General features: G+C 37.7%; 2 long non-coding RNA genes across 4 annotated transcripts; both read right to left on the minus strand.

The window, feature by feature from the left end:
* Positions 1-2,162: 2,162 nt before the first annotated feature.
* LOC141634138 (uncharacterized) lies at positions 2,163-5,094 on the minus strand. Of its 2 annotated transcripts, XR_012538889.1 has the most exons (4): positions 4,922-5,094; positions 4,754-4,821; positions 3,786-3,872; positions 2,163-2,364 (listed from the first exon to the last, which is right to left on the minus strand). It is a non-coding gene; the product is annotated as an uncharacterized LOC141634138 (long non-coding RNA). The 2 variants fall into 2 exon arrangements; XR_012538890.1 differs by lacking the exon at positions 3,786-3,872.
* A 2,786-nt stretch (positions 5,095-7,880) lies between these two features.
* Positions 7,881-10,823, minus strand: LOC141634379 (uncharacterized). 2 transcript variants are annotated; one of them, XR_012539105.1, is made up of 4 exons: positions 10,651-10,823; positions 10,483-10,550; positions 9,509-9,595; positions 7,881-8,082 (listed from the first exon to the last, which is right to left on the minus strand). It is a non-coding gene; the product is annotated as an uncharacterized LOC141634379 (long non-coding RNA). The 2 variants fall into 2 exon arrangements; XR_012539106.1 differs by lacking the exon at positions 9,509-9,595.
* Between the last annotated feature and the right edge of the window lie 1,576 nt (positions 10,824-12,399).

Genomic DNA, 12,399 nt, shown 5'->3' on the forward strand with positions numbered 1-12,399 from the left:
CGCTAGCATTAGCGTTTTATAAGAAGTATTTCTCTGCTTCGAGAACCATCGCCATCAGAGCTCAGATAACAAGTTTCAAACAAGGGCCCGACGAGAACTTCCACGAGGCATGGCTTCGTTTTAAGAAACTAGTGCGGACCATACCGCACCACGGTTTCGAAAAATGGAGTCTGTGCAACCATTTTTACAATGGTTTATATGATGATCGAGGGGGCTATACTAGATGCGGCAGCCAACGGTCGATTTTCTGACAACTTGGGGCCGACGAAAGGGTGGAAAATCATAGATGATTTAGCCACTCACAGGGCCGAATACGGGAATTCAAGGGGAAACCAAAGGAGAGCCGTTGAATCTTCTTCAGTGGCCGCATTAGAAGCCCTTACTGCTAGGTTCGACAAGTATGAACTAGGGGGAGCTCTCAAGCCAGGGATGTACCAGGTTAATGCCATGACAGACGGTCCTTTCGTCTGTACGAGGTGCGGGGTAGATGGACATGTCGCTGATTATTGTCCTAGTCCTTATGAGCAATGTGCTGCCTTTCAACACTACAGGCAAAACAACACTCATTACGAGCCGAATATCCACCCCAATTTGAGGTGGAGTAACCAGAACAACGTACTCAATCCCACCGCCCCTCCAAATCAGTCGCAACAACCATACATCCCTCCACATCAGAAGCAACAAGGCTATCAGAAGCCTCCGTCCTTTAACCCTCCTAACCACGGTTCATCTTCAAGTGGGGTGAGTGAAATGGGCGAGTTAAAGTCTATGATGCAAGCCATTACGGCGGCTTCATGCGAGTGATCAACAAAGAAGCACAAGTGATCAACAAATGTAGACGCGTCCATAAAGGCACTTGAGACTCAAGTTGCCCAACTCGCCGAGAATCAATCCTCGAGGAAGCCGGGTCATTTACCGACTCAAAATGAGAAGAACCCAAACGAGACGGTACATTTGATAGAGTTGAGAAGCGGTCTTTCTTATGAAGGACCAGAAATGAAGAAATCGACACGAAATAGTCAGAATCGATGATGAACAGTGTTCGTTAAGAAAAAGGGGCTCACGACGAAACGATTACTCGATCGATCAAAATCGGGTGTTCGATCGAGTGGAAATGGTGAAGAATCCGTCGATCGAGTAGTCTTTTTGCTCGATCGAGTGAATCGAAGTCGAAGATGGTCGATCGAGTGGGAATGTTGCTCGATCGATCAAGAAGTTGCTTGAAGAAGGTGCTCGATCGAGTGAACACATTGCTCGATCGAGTGATATTGATGATGGGAAGCTTATTCGAGAGCCTGCTAGTGCTCGTTTAAGCGAGGAATTACTGAAAGGCCTCGTTCGAGAGGTAAGAAGCGTCAAAGGATACCAACTTGCTCCGGAAGACACTTTGGAAGCGAGAAATAAGGGACTCGAGATTCCACCATTTTCCCTTCCCGAGGCGGCTGCAGAATACCAAGATTAATCAAGAGTTTGGCAAATTTGTTGAGCTTTTGAAGAGTTTGGAAGTTTCCGTGCCGTTCACTGAATTGCTGACCAAGGTACCCTCTTATTTAAAATTTATGAAAGAGATTTTAGCACGTAAGAGGACCATTAATGATAATGAGACTGTAGCTTTGACTGAGATGGGGTCAACCCTATCTCAAAATAAGCTACCTCTTAAGCAATCAAGACCGGGTAGTTTTTCGATCCCTTGTCACATAGGAATGCAATTGATTGATAATGCGCTATGCGATTTAGGCGCTAGCGTAAGTGTTTTACCATTGTCTCTAGCTAAGAGACTTGGTGTGACAAAACCGAGTTGCACCAACATGATCCCTGCATGGCCGACCGTAGTTTATCACGGCCACTAGGTGTAGCGGAAGACGTACCTGTTCGGATCGGGAAGTTCTTTATTCCCGTCGATTTTGTCGTCTTAGATATCCCCGAAGATGTGCACACCCCTATCATTTTAGGGAGACCATTTTTGTCCACTGCCCGTGCAGTGATAGATGTCGGTGTGACACCCTCATTTATTGCGGAAAAGTAAACACGTAATTATACAGAAAAACTGGTAGGATATGTTTGTAATTGGTTCAACTAGCCAAAAACCTGTAATTTCAAAAATTTTCTAAACCAATCACAACATTTCCAACATTCCCAGAAGCGGGTGCCAAAACCTGCAATGCTAATGAACTACTTTACATACATAGCTAATGATAAGAAAAAGTAAAGATACAAACCCAAAATAGAAAAGGGAGACATATGTCCCTAAAATGTATGTGACATAAAAAGGGTTTAAGGGTCACAATGAAATAAAACCAGTCTAGGTCCCAAGGTTACTTTGCTCGCTAGCTCGTCCATGTACCCCATATATGCATCACCTACCTGTCATTCGCATTTTATACAAATACGAAAGCCACAGTCAGTGGGGAGTAACTCCGAGTTCTCCCAGCCACGAAATGTCATAATTAATATAACATGTAAACATAAGAATATGAATACGAATCACACACTGCCTTAGCATATAGATGCTAAGGCAATCGTGCTTATCATGTGAACAACAATATAACGCCACATAGTCCTAGCATGTGAATACTAGACCGACTCATACTACACTATCATGTGAATCACATAACATCCAGGAATCCAAACTCTATCAACCATAGCCGGCTTGCATCTCACCTTCTATGATTCATAGAATCATCAAACAAGAAAGGGCAATATATCAAAGACAGGCATAAGTTCTTAGTACGGTCAATAGTCACTTTGTAACTCAAGTCTATACCACGAGGTAGGGAAGGTAATCGAACCGGTATCTTGGCTCAGCGGTTACTATTAAGAAAACATGGCCAAGAGACAACACAACCCTAGCCTAAAATCTGCGCAGACCTAGACATGCGGATACACACCACCGCACCCAAGACTCACAACTTTTTTTAAAACAAAGTGAAGTGAGTACCCTAAGGACACCACCGAAGGGTCGGCTAGTACTTAAGCTGACCCCATACTATCAAAATTAGTACCTGAGGTCATGCCCCAACTTGGATAAACATCCACTAGTCAGGAACACAAAGGCTATCAAGCAGTGAACATATACTCGTCAGAGACTATAAAGACCTATCTATGATGAAGGCCGAAATACTCACCTAGGACCTAGTCACAGCTAGTCCCAGCTTGAATATTTTAGCCCACACCACCCAAGACTCACCACACAAGTCAAGTAAGACACCCACTTAACCATAAGAGGGCAAAAAGTCCTACTTACCAACATAAATTCTAACATTTTATCATGTGAAAGCTATATAAATGTCTATTTACAGCATACAATCCCAACAGTTCCTCAATAAGAATTCAATACTAATTTCCAATCCTAGCAATTATAACAATATAAAAGGCTTTAGGGGAAACTAGGGTCATTTCTACAATATAAGATACTATTAAATACAATCAACTATACATGTGAACCTAAGATATAATAAATGGCCTAAAACAAGAAAAAGGCCGATTATCTAATTCATTCAACCGAATTTTTACCCGCAACCCCACCTGCGGACAGTGCGGGTCAAATTGCGGTGACCAATCACTCAATTAATCGACATCGCATCGATCAAAGGGACTAAGGCTCGGTTTTTGACAATCAACAAAACATTACAATTATCACTATAAAATTCATTTTGCTATTTCCAATTTCTATCATGTGAGAAATGAAAGTAAATCATTATCAATCACTTAAACACTTAACAATCAACAGGCACACATTAACTACTAATGTGACATTTATTCGTCGAGTAACTCGGAATAGTTACCTTAAGCTAGCAAAGAGACAAGCAAAAACTTGAGAAAGCTTCTAAAACCCCAAAATTACTCTTCATCTTCAACCACATATGAGTCACCTAAAATAATTATGTGAAAGGACGATATTAACGAATTATCTTTATATAAAATATGAGACGTAAATTAATTTAATTATATTTTAAATAAACCAAACTCGCGACTTAGCCAGGCCATCGCCTTAGGCCACGGCCAAAGCATCGCTTAGGCCACGGCCAAAGCCACAGCCAGACCACACAGCTAGGCCACTACTACCGCTGCTAGGCTACAAAGAGGCCACGGCCAAAGCCCGCTAGGCCAACCTTATAAAAGTCACTCTCGTCCCAAAAATTAATTCAATCTCAACTCTCTACCCCATCTCTCTCATTACTCCGTCCTACTCATTACTCCGTCTCATAATATAATACTCCATAGTAACTTGGATCCCATCTCAAATTCAATATAAAATATAGCACGGATGCTCTTGTATGTATCATGCAATTATGCTTATCTACACCAACATACTCCCTGTTAGCTTTTAACTTGAACTTTGCTAAATCCCATAGCTATATACTTATATTTAATAAACTCCACCTTGATAGCCTAATTGAGCAATGGTACATTAGCTTATCTTTAAGCGTTAGATTTTCCAACCAAAATCATTCATTAACTTTTAACACTTATTAGTCACAACCAACTCTCAACCAACAAAGTAATCAATCGTAAACTAACTGTACCAAATCCTTTTTAACTTATACACTGAGTAAACAATACTAACCCGCCGCATCTCACCAGAACAAACATAATAAGAATAGTTATATACGATTAGTAGATTTATGATAACAACTAAAGCAATATACCACAAATAAATCTCAGTGTACAACCGTCGACATGTTAATTAGCACATATACATATATAACCCCAAACAATATTAATTATAATAGGATCGGTAGAATCGTGTTACCTTAAACGCCCCTTATTCTTCGAATAAATGGTCCACAAGGCACGAGCCTCACCCCGGGTCTTCGAATCCTTCATAAAAGGGCAAGAAAACGGAATAAAAAAAACTAAAAGACGACACTTTTATAAGGCGGCGAAAGACGAGACCATTACAAAAAGGAGACTTTCTTACCTTAAAAGGAGGAGGAAGGAAAGGGGAAGAGAATGGTACAAAAATTACGGAATTTGGTTGAGAATGGAGGCGGGATCTGGGGTTTGAATGATCGGAAAATGACGGACTGATGTTGTTGCTGTTGATTTGTTTTTCGCAGGGGAAAAATAAGAAAGAAAGAGGAAAGTAGGGAGTGCGTGAGATTGTGAGAACGAGAGATTATAATAATAATAATAATAATAATGAAACACCAGCTAGCTTGCTAGCTTCTAATTATACGTACGTTTCTTCATCGTTAAGTAATTTCGCTCGTTTTTAAAACCGTTTCGAGTTAATAAAATCGGTTTTTAATAAAAGTTTCAGTAATAAAACGAAATTAATAATAAATAAATTTAATGAGTGAAAATAAAATAAACTCAGCTAGTTAACGGAAATAATACGATATCAGCTTGAATCGGAATTATTAGCGATTTTTACAAAACTAACGGATATTAATCAAAATTGCTAATTTAGTGAAATAAGCTCAAAATAGCTAATTGGACGGTTTTGTTCCCAAAATCCATCTCGGGTTTACTTAAAACAACTTTCATAAGGACTCGTAAAGAAACGGAAATTATTAAATAAATAAACTCGGACTAATTTTAAATAAACTTATTAATGATTATTAAAATTAACGTATCGAAATATGATGAAATTAATTAATTAGCTAAGCATATATATATAAATCGTTAAATGATGTAATTAAATTCAAAATAGCAATTAAAAGAATTTTATTCAACTTAATAAAATACGGGGTGTTACAATCACCCCATCTTTTAAAAAGTTTCGTCCTCGAAACTTGAAAGTATAAATGAAAGGTTATAAAAATAAAACTGAAATTGGAATCGGTAACCAAAACATTTAAAAGGTCACTTATCGTAAGAATCAAAATTCTTTCAAAAGTTTCAAATAAAATTTTCCGAACGAAACCAGTTCTTATCAAGGGAACGAAAGTGTTCTCGTTACGTATTCAAGAACATCACATTCCAAATCAAAGATAAGGTCAAAGGCAAATCATTTGTATAAATCGAAAATCAAAATACTTTCTAAAACATTAATGAAGAGTTTTCAAAAGTATAAGTCTCATTCATGGAACGAAATTGCCCTTGTCGTGCACGCAAGAGCGCTAACTTTCCAAGTCAGAGACAAATTTAAAACAAAAATTATTCGCCGACAAGTGTAGAACAAGTTATTAAACGTTTCTAATAACGAGTTCTAACATCCGATCAACGTTAAAATCAAAAGAAAAGGAAATCCATTCAAATTTTCTTTTGCAAAAGCCAAAATGGAAATAAAGGTTTCACCTTTAAACTCAAAGGGGAAACAAATTCCTGAAAATATAATATATTAAACTTTGACAAAGAAGTCATAAATAGATCAAGGTTAATAGAAATTTGATAAAATTTAAAGAAATTTCGGGTCTAGTAATTAAAATTACGATAAATGAGTTTATATTCAAGGAAGGAATAGGGAACTAAATCAAATTTTCATTTTCAAGTCTTCAAAAATAGGTTAGGTTTGCAGAAGTGACATAAACTTTTAAGAATGAATCGAAACTGGTAGCTTGAAAGTTTAGAAGTTGTACAAAAAGGAAAGTAACTTAGATAGCATAAAAACAAAGTATGTTAAGAGAGCTCAAACTTAAGCCACAAGAGAGCTATAATGACTTTCATAGGGTAAAAATTGAAGTCAAAATTACAAGGATGTCAAAGATAGAGTTTCACAAGATACGAGTGTCAAACTTAAAGGAGGAGCAAGATGAAGCGAGGAAAGGAGGTATGAACGGTAACGCTCATGATCAAGGAGAAAGGGAAATTAGACAACAAGGAAAAGTCAGATACTCAAATCTCAAACAACAATGTCATAAGGTAACAACAATTTATGTATGGCTATCAACATCCTAAAGGTATCTCTTTCCAAAATCACATCATAAACCTTACTCCGTGTTTACTCCTAAGGTATCAACACTCAACCTAAGTCCTTCCAATATCACAACTTCTCAAAACCGGGGTTATAGGTCAACCAGAAACAACTCCACAAGCCAAATTATCCAACCAAGGTTAACACCCCACAAGAAAGAGTGCTATCAAATGGCGTTAAGGGATGATTAGCAAGGGTGAAAGGACAAGTTGGGAGGATACAAATGTAACTTCCTAGGAAGAAGAATAGAGAGTTTAGAAGAAGGATAGGCACCAAGAGATTAAGAATAAGGCGAGATACAAAAAGAACGAGAAATATCTTCAAGGAAGTAGAAGCATTCTTCAAAGGTTGAACAAATCTTCAATCCTCAGCAATAGGCACTAAATCTTGATCTTCTTAAAATATAAGTGTCCTTTCAATGGAACGGAGATACTCTTGGCGATCACTCAAGAATATCAATATTCCAATTCAAAGACATAAAAATACATTTTTACACCAACAAATGATAAAACTAATTATCAGACGTCTCCAATAACAAGCTTTAACACTAATTGACGTTAAAACCAGTGAAAAACATTAAAATATTTTCAAAACCTTTAGTTCAAATTTTTTTAATAAGGGCAATAACTCCATTAACTATAAATAAGTTCACGGTCATTGATCTAAGAACGCAACAATTATTAAATGACAATCAACAAACATGTTAGTACCTAACAAAGAGCAAACACAAAGAGACTACAACATAAGATCCTAAATCTACCCATCCTACCCATCTCTCAAGTTTATTATTTTAAGGTCAAGTTATTTATAGTGGGGTGCACAACGTGCGTCGGAGCAAATATGCTCGATACCAATGTGACACCCTCATTTATTGCGGAAAAGTAAACACGTAATTATACGAGAAAAAGCGGTAGGATATGTTTGTAATTGGTTCAATTAGCCAAAACCTGTAATTTCAAAAATTTTCTAAACCAATCACAACATTTCCAACATTCCCAGAAGCGGGTGCCAAAACCTGCAATGCTAATGAACTACTTTACATACATAGCTAATGATAAGAAAAAGTAAAGATACAAACCCAAAATAGAAAAGGGAGACATATGTCCCTAAAATGTATGTGACATAAAAAGGGTTTAAGGGTCACAATGAAATAAAACCAGTCTAGGTCCCAAGGTTACTTTGCTCGCTAGCTCGTCCATGTACCCCATATATGCATCACCTACCTGTCATTCGCATTTTATACAAATACGAAAGCCACAGTCAGTGGGGAGTAACTCCGAGTTCTCTCCCAAATACGAAATGTCATAATTAATATAACATGTAAACATAAGAATATGAATACGAATCACACACTCGCCTTTAGCATATAGATGCTAAGGCAATCGTGCTTATCATGTGAACAACAATATAACGCCACATAGTCCTAGCATGTGAATACTAGACCGACTCATACTACACTATCATGTGAATCACATAACATCCAGGAATCCAAACTCTATCAACCATAGCCGGCTTGCATCTCACCTTCTATGATTCATAGAATCATCAAACAAGAAAGGGCAATATATCAAAGACAGGCATAAGTTCTTAGTACGGTCAATAGTCACTTTGTAACTCAAGTCTATACCACGAGGTAGGGAAGGTAATCGAACCGGTATCTTGGCTCAGCGGTTACTATTAAGAAAACATGGCCAAGAGACAACACAACCCTAGCCTAAAATCTGCGCAGACCTAGACATGCGGATACACACCACCGCACCCAAGACTCACAACTTTTTTTAAAACAAAGTGAAGTGAGTACCCTAAGGACACCACCGAAGGGTCGGCTAGTACTTAAGCTGACCCCATACTATCAAAATTAGTACCTGAGGTCATGCCCCAACTTGGATAAACATCCACTAGTCAGGAACACAAAGGCTATCAAGCAGTGAACATATACTCGTCAGAGACTATAAAGACCTATCTATGATGAAGGCCGAAATACTCACCTAGGACCTAGTCACAGCTAGTCCCAACTTGAATATTTTAGCCCACACCACACAAGACTCACCACACAAGTCAAGTAAGACACCCACTTAACCATAAGAGGGCAAAAAGTCCTACTTACCAACATAAATTCTAACATTTTATCATGTGAAAGCTATATAAATGTCTATTTACAGCATACAATCCCAACAGTTCCTCAATAAGAATTCAATACTAATTTCCAATCCTAGCAATTATAACAATATAAAAGGCTTTAGGGGAAACTAGGGTCATTTCTACAATATAAGATACTATTAAATACAATCAACTATACATGTGAACCTAAGATATAATAAATGGCCTAAAACAAGAAAAAGGCCGATTATCTAATTCATTCAACCGAATTTTTACCCGCAACCCCAGCCTGCGGCGGTGCGGGTCAAATTGCGGTGACCAATCACTCAATTAATCGACATCGCATCGATCAAAGGGACTAAGGCTCGGTTTTGAGACAATCAACAAAACATTACAATTATCACTATAAAATTCATTTTGCTATTTCCAATTTCTATCATGTGAGAAATGAAAGTAAATCATTATCAATCACTTAAACACTTAACAATCAACAGGCACACATTAACTACTAATGTGACATTTATTCGTCGAGTAACTCGGAATAGTTACCTTAAGCTAGCAAAGAGACAAGCAAAAACTTGAGAAAGCTTCTAAAACCCCAAAATTACTCTTCATCTTCAACCACATATGAGTCACCTAAAATAATTATGTGAAAGGACGATATTAACGAATTATCTTTATATAAAATATGAGACGTAAATTAATTTAATTATATTTTAAATAAACCAAACTCGCGACTTAGCCAGGCCACTGCCTAGGCCACGGCCAGGCAAAGCATCGGCTTAGGCTACGGCCAAAGCCACGCCTGACACGGCTAGGCCACTACCAAATGGCTTGCTAGGCTACAAAAGAGAGGCCACGGCCAGGCCGCTGCTAGGCCAACCTTATAAAAGTCACTCTCGTCCCAAAAATTAATTCAATCTCAACTCTCTACCCCATCTCTCTCATTACTCCGTCCTACTCATTACTCCGTCTCATAATATAATACTCCATAGTAACCAGATCCCATCTCAAATTCAATATAAAATATAGCACGGATGCTCTTGTATGTATCATGCAATTATGCTTATCTACACCAACATACTCCCTGTTAGCTTTTAACTTGAACTTTGCTAAATCCCATAGCTATATACTTATATTTAATAAACTCCACCTTGATAGCCTAATTGAGCAATGGTACATTAGCTTATCTTTAAGCGTTAGATTTTCCAACCAAAATCATTCATTAACTTTTAACACTTATTAGTCACAACCAACTCTCAACCAACAAAGTAATCAATCGTAAACTAACTGTACCAAATCCTTTTTAACTTATACACTGAGTAAACAATACTAACCCGCCGCATCTCACCAGAACAAACATAATAAGAATAGTTATATACGATTAGTAGATTTATGATAACAACTAAAGCAATATACCACAAATAAATCTCAGTGTACAACCGTCGACATGTTAATTAGCACATATACATATATAACCCCAAACAATATTAATTATAATAGGATCGGTAGAATCGTGTTACCTTAAACGCCCCTTATTCTTCGAATAAATGGTCCACAAGGCACGAGCCTCACCCCGGGTCTTCGAATCCTTCATAAAAGGGCAAGAAAACGGAATAAAAAAAACTAAAAGACGACACTTTTATAAGGCGGCGAAAGACGAGACCATTACAAAAAGGAGACTTTCTTACCTTAAAAGGAGGAGGAAGGAAAGGGGAAGAGAATGGTACAAAAATTACGGAATTTGGTTGAGAATGGAGGCGGGATCTGGGGTTTGAATGATCGGAAAATGACGGACTGATGTTGTTGCTGTTGATTTGTTTTTCGCAGGGGAAAAATAAGAAAGAAAGAGGAAAGTAGGGAGTGCGTGAGATTGTGAGAACGAGAGATTATAATAATAATAATAATAATAATGAAACACCAAACTAGCTTTGCTAGCTTCTAATTATACGTACGTTTCTTCATCGTTAAGTAATTTCGCTCGTTTTTAAAACCGTTTCGAGTTAATAAAATCGGTTTTTAATAAAAGTTTCAGTAATAAAACGAAATTAATAATAAATAAATTTAATGAGTGAAAATAAAATAAACTCAGCTAGTTAACGGAAATAATACGATATCAGCTTGAATCGGAATTATTAGCGATTTTTACAAAACTAACGGATATTAATCAAAATTGCTAATTTAGTGAAATAAGCTCAAAATAGCTAATTGGACGGTTTTGTTCCCAAAATCCATCTCGGGTTTACTTAAAACAACTTTCATAAGGACTCGTAAAGAAACGGAAATTATTAAATAAATAAACTCGGACTAATTTTAAATAAACTTATTAATGATTATTAAAATTAACGTATCGAAATATGATGAAATTAATTAATTAGCTAAGCATATATATATAAATCGTTAAATGATGTAATTAAATTCAAAATAGCAATTAAAAGAATTTTATTCAACTTAATAAAATACGGGGTGTTACAGTCGGGGGGAAGACTTTGACCTTCCAGGTAGGGGACGAGGAGCTGACTTTCCATCAGTCCAAGTTCCGGAGGGCTCCCATGCAAGCTCAGCCTTGCAATGCCCTTTCTTCTGTTGACCCTATTATTGACACTCCGGATGAAAATTTGGAGAATATTGTCATATTTGCTAACCCTCCGCCTCATACCGAGAGCAAAAAGGAGGAAAAATCGTCTGTTTCCCTTACCGCAGTACAGATGAAGGCAAGAAAGGAGTTGTCAAAGGACGTGGTACAACCATTATCAATCGAATCGAGCAAAGGATGCCAAGGAAGATGACAGAGGGGCGAGGACGAAGACAGTTCGCACCTACATAGATGGGAACTACATTCCTCCTAGCCGCAAACAGTAATTCAAGCTCATGGAAATCAAAGAGGACGGTCGCATCGGCCAAGTGACGTCCTCCACGAAGCCCACGAAGGGGCTACTGAGAGCTGATGGGAATTAAACGGGGAAATGCCCCGTGTAACAAAGTGTAATAGATATTCGTTTGGATTTCTTTTGAATTTATTTATTACGCTTTTAATTAGGACAATTAGTTTAGACATTTTTTTTAGCGTAGACTGAGACTATAGACTGTGTTTCTGCATATTTGGTATTTTGGGATGTGTTTGGACGTGTTTTATGCAGGTTTGGGAAATGTCACGCATTTCGAGGAAATAAAGACGGAAATTCGAAGAAGTCTACACAAGGAAGTCCTCGATCGAGTACTTTTTGTACTCGATCGAGTGAAAAATGGTTCGATCGAGCTCGCTGGTTACTCGATCGAGGAAGGCCACAGAGGAATTGATCGATCGAGAGGATCATTACTCGATCGAGCAAAAGGGACAGCAAAAGTCCTCGATCGAGTGATTAAAACCACTCGATCGAGTGAGATGAGCAGGGACAACGGGAGTTTTCTTTCTTAAAACTCTTTATTTCCCTAATTTT

This window comes from Silene latifolia, chromosome Y (assembly GCF_048544455.1).
Source record: "Silene latifolia isolate original U9 population chromosome Y, ASM4854445v1, whole genome shotgun sequence".
In the NCBI taxonomy this organism is placed as follows: domain Eukaryota; kingdom Viridiplantae; phylum Streptophyta; class Magnoliopsida; order Caryophyllales; family Caryophyllaceae; genus Silene; species Silene latifolia.